Here is a 10,450-nt window from a genome sequence, read left to right as displayed (position 1 = left end):
GAGAAAGTTTCGTTCTTTTTGAGGAAAAAAAAAGTCAAAAGTGTTGTCAGCAGCTGAATCATGATGATTGAGCTGCATGAACTGACTATCAGCTTGCCAGTGGTGTATCAACGGAGGCCCGACCGCAGTGAACCTCTGCTCTCAGTGTCTTCTGCTCTCAGTGTGTTGAAGTGTTGTTTCTCTCTCTCTGCTGGAGTTTGTGTTCACTCGAGTGGAATAGAGGTTTTTGTACGAGCCTTTCATTAGATTGTATGACTGTGGTACACATTCGGTGGAGGAACTAAACTGGTGCTCGGTAAGTCTGTCTTTTTAATTTTCCATTGAAAACCTACAATTTAGATTGTATAAAAAGTAAAAAAAAAAAAAAATAATAAATATAATTTACAATAGTTTAAATTGTTTAATGTTTAAAAATACATTTAGATATTCAGAAGAACTGAATTATTATTAATACTAGTTTAGGGACCAATTCTCACTATTAACCAGTTGCTTATTATCATGCATATTACTAGCATACTGGCTGTTCTTTAGTACTTATAAAGCATTTATTAATGACTTATTCTGCATCAGTATATTTTTGATCCCTTAACCTAACACCATACATAAACTTAACAACTACCCTACTAACTATTAATAAGCAGCAAATTAGGAGTTTATTGAGGGGAAATTTTGTAGTTAATTCTAATAGTTAATTGTGAATTAACTATTAATAGTTAATTGTGAGGATTATAAGTGTGACCAAATTATTTACTTTGAAGAAAAATTGCTGTCTAAACACTTTTTCATAATGCATCTCATAATATTTCATTATGTGTGAGTTTTATCTGTTTTTTTTTTTGTTTTTTTTGCTCACAGTGAGTACTACAAGCACATTTTATACAAAATATGTGTACATTTTTACACTTAGTAAATTTAGTTGTTTTCTAATTCCAAACAGTGATATTCTGTGTAGTCACACAATTTCTGTTTGAAATTGAAAAGTGTAATAAATAAATAAATTAAGTTAACACATTATTAGGATATTCAATTTTAAGTTACATTACGTAAATGCATTATTTAAGGCTAATCAGTGATATAATGTTCACTTGATCTGAGCTGCAGTCACAAGATTTCATTCTGAAATTGAGTTTCTAAACAAGTGTAAACAAAAGACAAAATAAGAGTAGAACAGCTAACATAAAATTGTAAGAACATCATATTGGGTATAAAAACTACTGAAACTGAAGCAGTAAATGTCTTGGTACAGTATGTTTAGTTTCATTGATGATTGATTTCATTGAAATGTATATTATGTAGTTTATATATATATATAGCTATGTATATATTAGCTATAGTGATGTTGAATAAAAAAAAAATGATGACATTGTTTTGATTTTTACTGCATTCTGTCTGCTGCTGAAATGTTGAAATGAAGTGAGTGATGCAGGGCAGAAGAGTGCTGGAGCTGCAGTGTGTTTTCTTTGTGTTTGTGAATGTGTTGTGTTTGTCTCCTGCAGCTGGTCCCACAGTGAAGCCCTCAGTGTCTCTGCTGCCGCCCTCTTCTCTGCAGATCTCTGGAGACTCAGCCGCACTGCTCTGCCTGCTCAGCTCTTACTCTCCACAGGGGGCGCTGGTGAGCTGGACACTGGACGGCTCAGAGGTCACCGAGGGGGTTGTGACCAGCGCAGAGAGCGAGCAGGACGGCCGCTACAGCCGCAGTAGCGTCCTGACCCTCAGCAAAGCACGCTGGGAAGAGGGAGAGCTGTACGTCTGCAGAGTAACACATGATGGAGCTCCTCATGAGGCCTCGTTCCACAAGAGTCTCTGTTAGTCGCTCGCAGTGCTGATGTTTCTCCAGTGAGCGCTGCTCTCTCCTGAAGATGAGCGTATCTGAGTGTCCTGTGTCAGGCAGGATTCACATGAGTCTAGTGCTGCAGCTGTAGTCATTTACAACTCAATACTGAAAGAGAGCTCTAGTGTCAAAGCACTGGCTGATCTTTCAATCTGCTGTGTTTGCTGCAACATTCAATAAAGCTTCTCAACAAACTCCATTTGTGTCTGACAACATCATTCAACTAACAGATGAAGATGCATGCAGTGTTTGTTCAGGTGCTTTTCAGAAGCTCGATCAGTAGCAGTAAATCTAGTCAAATAAAGCTCTTGGGGTTTGAACATGGTCTCTGGAGACAGAGCTGCTCTATTCTGAGAGGATCACAATCACTCCACCCTGACAATGCAAATGGGATTTTCAGCCCACACTCCCAGAGTCACTGTTTGATTGGTTACATGATCTGGACTGAAACAGACCAGTTTCACTTCTGCTGTAGTCAAGCAGCCCAGGTGAAAAGGAAATGTATTTAAATTGTGCTTTTTTTGGACGTACTTATAGTTAAATCATACCATATTAAATGCATATTAAATGTATTATTTTGAAACAATTAGTATATCAAGCATATTTCAAGATGTGCTTAAGATCAACTTTAGTCTATTAGCAATATATTTTAATATATTAAACTGTGTTAAATTGGAAGCACTTCAATTACATTTAGTGCAATTTAAGTTTATTTCTTCACAATTCATTTAAAGTATTCAAAAATATAGGTGGATCCTGTTGCAAAAAAAAATAAAAAAATAAATACAAATAAAAAATCCATGTCCATGCACTCACATAGTCAGCAAAGTAAAAAGCCTTTATTCTAAGACAGGGCTACATTTTAAAAAGACACCAACGTGTATCATCCCAAGCAGGCCTTCGTCAGGGTGTGAGACAATAGAGAATAAGAAGTAGCTAAACGGATACACCTGTGACTATACATTTTCAGGATCTTTAATTAATTACTACACAAATTAGTTAATTAATTTCTCAAACAATCCAAACAACTTTCACATACAACCCAAGAATAAAAAGTGAAAAATTCAATATACTCACAAACAATGAATGGAGAAAAATCAATATCTTCATTAAGACCAGCATATGAGAGAGCATTCAATGTATGTATTCTCACTGTTTCAACCGTCTAAGTCTATCTCCACCTCAATTCCAATGACCTTCAAGTTACTATCACTACCATGCTTGGCCTGTATAAAATGTTTCGCCATCGGATAATTCATGTTACCAGTCCGTATTGCATTTCTATGTTCAGCCAATCTGTCACATAACCTCCTCTTAGTGAGGCCAACATAAAAACAATTACACGGACATTCCAATCTGTAAATTACACGTGTTGAGTTACAATTAATAAAATCTGTGATCTCAAATTTCTTATTTCTTGTGTCCGGACCATATGTATGCAATAATTACAATTACCACAGCTAAAATTCCCTTTTGGTCATCTTAGCCATGTTTCCTGTCTTGAGGCTGGAAGAAAACTCATCACCAATTTGTCTTTTATTGTTGGGGCACGTTCAAAAGTAAAGCTAGGGGATTCTTTTAAAAATTCCCTTAGAGTCTCATCAACTTGTAAAATATTCCAATTCCTTTGAATAATCTGTTTTGTGTCACTTCTTTACAATATCTTGTGACAAAATGTAACTTGTCATTAGGACCCTGCATTCAGTTTCTGTTTTTTCTGTTCAACAATTCATCTCTCTTCAGTGACTGGGCTTAACCATGAGCTTATTTTAATATTGACGAACTATATTCTCTTTCTTTGAAATATGGATATTTTTCTTACAAAAACTCATGGATTCGCTACAGGGGGCCTTTATTCACCCCCCGGAGCCGTCTGCGGCACGTTTTATTATGGATGCGCGCGCTTTATTTGACAACTTGTGGACTGTTCAACTGCAACACCCGCTGACTGCAACGATAGAGTTTGGAATAGCCAGGACAATTTTTAATATTACTCCGACTGGATTCGTCTGAAAGAAGAAAGTCATATACACCTAGGATGCTTCGAGGGTAAGTAAAACACAAGCTAATTTTCATTTTTGGGTGAACTAACCCTTTAAGTATTTTTTGCGAGTATCTGTACTTTACTTGAGTATTTATATTTCAGCCGACTTTTACGTTTACTCCACTACATTTCCTAATTAAAATGTATACTTTTAGCTGCCCACTGAAACCTAGAAACAGAGTTAGAGTTAGAAATAACAGGTTCTATGTGATTGTGTATCATTCACTATTGATAAAAAAAAAATGTTTTATTCAATTTAAATTCATTTTAATTTACCTTGTATACATATACACAGTGTCCAGCTGAGGATGATGATGTTGTTCATTGTTGTTGTTGTGTCTTGTGTGATGATGAAGATTGTGTTCTGTTCTGCTCTCAGTCATGAAGTGTTAAACTCACAGCACTATAAACACTCTCAGAGCACTGAAGCATGTGCTGACAATGCAAAGAAGTGGGCAGGATTCACAACAGCTTGAGCTGCTAACAAACTCATATACACTACATACTGTATGTATGTATGAATGTATGTATATATATATATATATATATATATATATACATATAGTCACAACTTGGTTGAAACTGTATGAAAACTCAGAAACAAAACCCTCTCATATAGCAGACTTGTAAAAGACAAATGGAACAATCAGTATAATGTGAGGATAACAGACAAATGAACAAAACAAAAAAACTGAGTTTAAATACACTGATAAACTAATCACTGAAGTGAACAACAGGTGTAGAGACTAATCAAATCAATGAGAAACCAAGGAAACAGACTGCTGCCTGGGACACACTAGATGATTTTCAAATCTTAACCTTAACCTTAATCTTACAGTTTTAGAACTGTTGCAGACCACAGACATAAGGACAGTTTCAACTGATTTTTAAAATTTTTATCCTCCGAACGCACACACTAGATGATATGGCCAGACTGTGAGTCAACACACCTGCTGAAAGCTATTTCACAGTGGCAATTCATCAGACACGAGATCTCACAGAAACACGTGATCAAACGTGACTTCAGAAGAAAAACAAATATGGAGGACGATCAAAGTCATCAGCTTGCCCTCCAGGTGTGTGTTCTGTACTGCAGTGAAAAACCAAAGGGATATGGGTTAAATCTTGGCTGAGAAGATGCTATAGATGCACAAGCTGTTTCAGCTATAAAAGCATGCAACCGATGTGCGATCGAGAACTGTTTCAGCTATAAAAGCACGCACCGGTGTGCAATCGGGAACATCCTTTCCAGTTGTATCACAGTCTGGTATGGGAACTGCTCAGATGCTGACCGCTAGGCACTGCAGAGGGTGGTGAAAACCGCCCAACACATCACAGGGACACCACTTCCTGCTATTGAGGGCATCCAGAGGAAACGCTGTCTACGTCGAGCTCGCAGCATTCTTAAGGACTCCTTTCACCCTGACCATAGACTGTTTAACCTCCTGCCCTCCGGGAGGCGCTTCAGGAGCCTCCGGACAAGGACCAGCAGACTTAGGAACAGCTTTTTCCCTACAGCTGTCTCCTTACTGAATTCTGCCCGCTGATCACCACTACACTACACACTCCTCAACACTACATCTGGTTTACAAAAAAAAAAAAAAAAACGGTTACACTTGTTATTACTTGCACTACTGTCTGTACATCCAGAATACTGAATGATCTATTTGCACACTGGAATATTTTCTATGCACTTCTTTTCAAATGTCCATTGCACTAGTGTTTTGTACAGCTTAATGTATCGCTTACATATTCATTTGTAAATGATGTTCATATGTTCATAGTTTCTGCTTATAGTGTACATACACTTATTACATAATCCATCTGTATAGTATGTTCATAGTACACCTATCTGTATATCATGCTGATAGTATTTAAAAATCTGTAAATTATGTCCATAGTACTGCCTTATCTGTATATTTATTGTACATTTGTAACATATTGGAGACACTGTATATCCTGTACTTACTGCTTATTGCACTTCTGGTTAGATGCTAACTGTATTTCGTTGCCTTGTACCTTACATGTGCAATGACAATAAAGTTGAATCTAATCTAATCTAAACATGGTTGGTGAAGCTTGTTCGCTCTCATTGGCTATTGAGGGTAAAACATCGGATTTACACTTAGTGTAAATAGCCTTTTTGAAAATGTATTTTTTTGTCACATGTTCAACCAATCATGTTTGCTGACTACTGAGACACAGAGGATGTGCAGATGAACATTCATTTCTGTGTCCACATTCATTTGAGTGTCCACTGCATCTTCTGTCTCATGACCACCATCACTGCTACACTTCCACTGGATGAACTGCCATCACTTTACTGTAGTAATAGATCATGAATCAAGAGTCTGTTCAGAAAGTATCAGGACTGATTGTAAATGTCTAATCATTCATGGTGTCGCTCCAAAGAGAAAATATAAAAGGATTTCATGTGAAAATTTTTATTATGAAAATATTTTTTGAAAGGTATTTTGTCAAACTAAATAATTGAGTGTTGTCAGCAGCTGAGGTGTTTCTGCTCTCAGTGTGTTGAAGTCAGGGCTGGACTGGGATTAAAGACTCACAAATCAGTATGGCAATATTTCTATAATTAGAAATAACACAGCTGTATTACTAATTAAAAAAATAATTTTCTCATCAGCAAAGTCATCCTATCATCAGCAGCTGCAGTATCTCTCAGCTGTATCTGAGTCACTGTCACCTGCCCAATGGATTCTGTCAAGTGAAGAACAGCAGAAGTTAAATATTCTCACACAGTCATTTATCTTTGGAAAATACAAACATAAATAGTTTTGCAAACCTTGAAAAACACTGCCAGAGTCCAGACAAAGATGATGCTGAAAGTCATGTTTGTTGGTTGATGAAGAAGAGCTCTTGATCATGTCATGTTCAGTTCATAGAGATATAAACACATGCAGAGCAGTGAAGCTTGTGCTGCTCATGCAAAACACCCTCTGTATGCAAAAACTGCTGTAGACTGTGAGCTAAAGAACAGAAGAGACATCAGGACAATACACAGACTCATCTGATACATTAGATTCATATTCAAATAGCTTCATAGGCATGGTGAAAAGAAGACTTTACATTGCCAAAACAGATAGCATTGTATAAACATACACATTTAAAGAAAAAAAAGAAAAATAAACAAAACTAATAATAACTGATGATAGTCAGATTTTTAGCCACAGTTCATGATTGTTATGTCAATTTTTATATAGTTATTTGTTTCTTTTCATTGCTGATGTTTGTACTGAGGTGTGTGTAGTTCTGACTTTGTGTTTATAGTCATGTTGTCTAATTTGAAGTTGTGGCATTTTCGTTATTGTTTAATATTATGATTGTAGGGTAAACTACAAATGTTTGTCTGTATGAATAAGAGATCAGAGGGAATGTTTATGGAAATGCAAGGTTTCTGGGATGTTGTTGTGAATCAGTTTGATATAAAACTACTTGTTGAATTTGTGCTGATCAGACAAAGTCTGAGCATTGAAACATACACAACTAAGAATATACAATAAACACTGCTCCTTTTTACCATCATCACTTCGTCTCCTGCTTCTGCTCTTCTCTGACTTAACTCAGTCAACTTCTTGGCTGATAGAAGATTATTAATACAGTGCAGCTGACAAACCTGCAGCAACTGCGTGAGGCTATCATGTCAGTATGGACCCAGATCTCTGAGGAGTCTTTCCAGCACTTTGCTGAGTCTATGCCACAAAGAATTGAGGCAGTTCTGAAGGCAAAGGGGGTCCAACCTGGTACTAGCAAGGTGTATTTAATAAAGTGGCCCGTGAATGTATATATGAATTATGTTGCTAACTTAATGGATCAACGTAGTTTTAATAGTAGGGCATGTTTTGATGCGGTGTTTAAACCTGGATAATGTCTTTTGCAAGTTAGATAAGCATTAAAGCATTAAAGAAGCATAAAAACTATTGTTAAATAACAGATCGGACATTAAAATAATAGCAGATTTGTCTCAGTATTTGAAAAATAATGTGTTTTTTGAACATTAAAGCATGTCAACATATTCTGTTACACCAAATACACAAAATAATGATCTTTAAAAAAGCATCATATGACCCCTTTAAATAAAGACTAAAAACTGAGCAGAAAAAATTTACTTCAGTAAGAAATTGACTTTTTCTACATGGTTAAATAAATGTTCAGTGATATCTTTCAAAGACTTTTGAATTTTGGCAAAAAATGTTCTATATAATGTTGGGTAACACTATATAATAACTTTCATTCATAAATCATTAACAAACATTGTATAATTATTCATAACAGATCATTGGTACATTTGTATAATAGTACACTTATGAAGCATTACCTAACGATTAACAGATAGTTTTTCATGTAAATTAAAATGCTTACAAATGTCATTAAACTTTTAATCCATGTGATCATGCACTTCTTGAAAATCTACAAATGATTTTAACAGATGATATACAATGATTAAAAGCTTTTGTTAATGCACAACTCTTCTGCTGCTGTTGAGGTGTGATACGGGTAAGGTTAGGGACAGGTTTGGTGTATGGGTTGGTTTAAGGGTTGGTTAAGTGGTCAACAGTGTGCAGGGGTCAGTTTGATTACTTTAAGGGAACACGGTTCATTCTGTTTATGTTACATTGTTTTGATGAACGAACAAGCACTTTCTTGAAAAGTAGATGTTTTCTCCTGTTTATGTATGATTCAAGAAATATTCTGTTTAATGATATACAGTAGCATGCTAATGTAAGTGTTGAGGTGAGAAAAATATGTTTTGCACCCAAAATACAATGTGCTTTATGTCTTTAGCAAGCATTTAACTAACCACCCTTTACACAAACGTTGTTACAGCAGCTAAAAGTCAAATGCCTATTAATTAAGATACTTAATGTTTAGGAAATAATTATAAGCATTTACAAAGGATGAATAGTTTAAACTATAGATTGGATACTGCAAAAACATGAACAAATAGTTAATAAATGATTTGTTAAGATGTGTAAACAGTAGAAGTCTACACAACAAAGACCAAATATATGACCTGTACAGACTGTGATAATGATTTAATGAATAATATGTTAACATGAAGAGTTTGTGAAGTGCTTAAAATTACTAATTAAGCTATTTTTTCACAACATTTGTAAAAGTAAATAAAAGAGCATTAGGTAATATGTGAAATGAAGTTTAATGTCATTTGTTAGCAAAAGTACATTAACAAATAATCTTTTAATCAATGTATAGCATCTGTTAAAATCATTTGTAGATTTTCAAGAAGTGCATGATCACATGGATTAAAAGTTTAATGACATTTGTAAGCATTTTAATTTACATGAAAAACTATCTGTTAATCGTTAGGTAATGCTTCATAAGTGTACTATTATACAAATGTACCAATGATCTGTTATGAATAATTATACAATGTTTGTTAATGATTTATGAATGAAAGTTATTATATAGTGTTACCCAACATTATATAGAACATTTTTTGCCAAAATTCAAAAGTCTTTGAAAGATATCACTGAACATTTATTTAACCATGTAGAAAAAGTCAATTTCTTACTGAAGTAAATTTTTTCTGCTCAGTTTTTAGTCTTTATTTAAAGGGGTCATATGATGCTTTTTTAAAGATCATTATTTTGTGTATTTGGTGTAACAGAATATGTTGACATGCTTTAATGTTCAAAAAACACATTATTTTTCAAATACTGTACATTATTGTAGGTCCTCTATGCCCCGCCTCTCTCAAACGCTTCGTTTTCTACAAAGCCCCCTCCTTTGACAAGCGCAGTCCGCTCTGATTGGCCAGCTGACCCAGTGCACTGTGATTGGCCGAACACCGCAAGCACTCAGTCGGAAATGTAACGCCCCTTACCATAATCACGAGCGTCAGCTTTCAAAGTAAATATCAAGACAGTTAATAATGTCATTAAAACCAGAGTAGCATTGTGACAATAGCAGCACAGCAGGAGGAGGTAAAACAAGGGAAGAGACAAAGGTAAAGATCATTCAATGAGGCAGGGAATTGATGAGTCTTACAGCCTCTGGGAAGAAGCTGCATTCAAGCCTCGTTGTTCTGGATTTAATGCTTCTTATCCTCCTGAACAGTTCATATGCTGGGTGCCTCAATCATGAGTCACTGAGTCTTTTATTATAATGCTCTTGTTTAGTAGTGCTGATTTACCTTCTGGACAAAACGTATGTAAAGACCCACAGACTCTCAGACTCTGAATCACTGAGAGCTCCAGCCAAATCTAGACAAAAAAATGTTATGAAATGTTGACATATTTTCTCCAGACAATGTGAAATCTGTATATTATATTACATTTCCGTAATACATCATATTATTAGTCTCTAAAACTGATACACTGTGTCATTGTGTTGTTTGTGATCCTCCCATCAGCAGCTGCAGTATCTCTCAGCTGTATCAGTGCAGTCACTGTGACTCTGACTGACGGAGGTTTTTGTACGACTCTTTATCACTGTGTGAACACACTTTTACTGTTGATGTAGTGGTAACTCTGACAGTAATAATCTCCTGTATCTTCAGTCTGGACTCCACTGATGGTCAGAGTGAAATCACTTCC

General features: G+C 35.5%; 1 long non-coding RNA gene across 1 annotated transcript; it reads left to right on the top strand.

The window, feature by feature from the left end:
- Positions 1-202: 202 nt before the first annotated feature.
- LOC107758340 (uncharacterized) lies at positions 203-2,025 on the top strand. The gene is made up of 2 exons (XR_001642015.1): positions 203-295; positions 1,497-2,025. It is a non-coding gene; the product is annotated as an uncharacterized LOC107758340 (long non-coding RNA).
- Positions 2,026-10,450: the final 8,425 nt, after the last annotated feature.

Source organism: Sinocyclocheilus rhinocerous, unplaced genomic scaffold (assembly GCF_001515625.1).
Source record: "Sinocyclocheilus rhinocerous isolate Xijiao unplaced genomic scaffold, SAMN03320098_v1.1 scaffold9140, whole genome shotgun sequence".
NCBI lineage: Eukaryota > Metazoa > Chordata > Actinopteri > Cypriniformes > Cyprinidae > Sinocyclocheilus > Sinocyclocheilus rhinocerous.
Note: the sequence above shows the minus strand (reverse complement) of the source record. Positions and strands in the feature narration are given on the sequence as shown.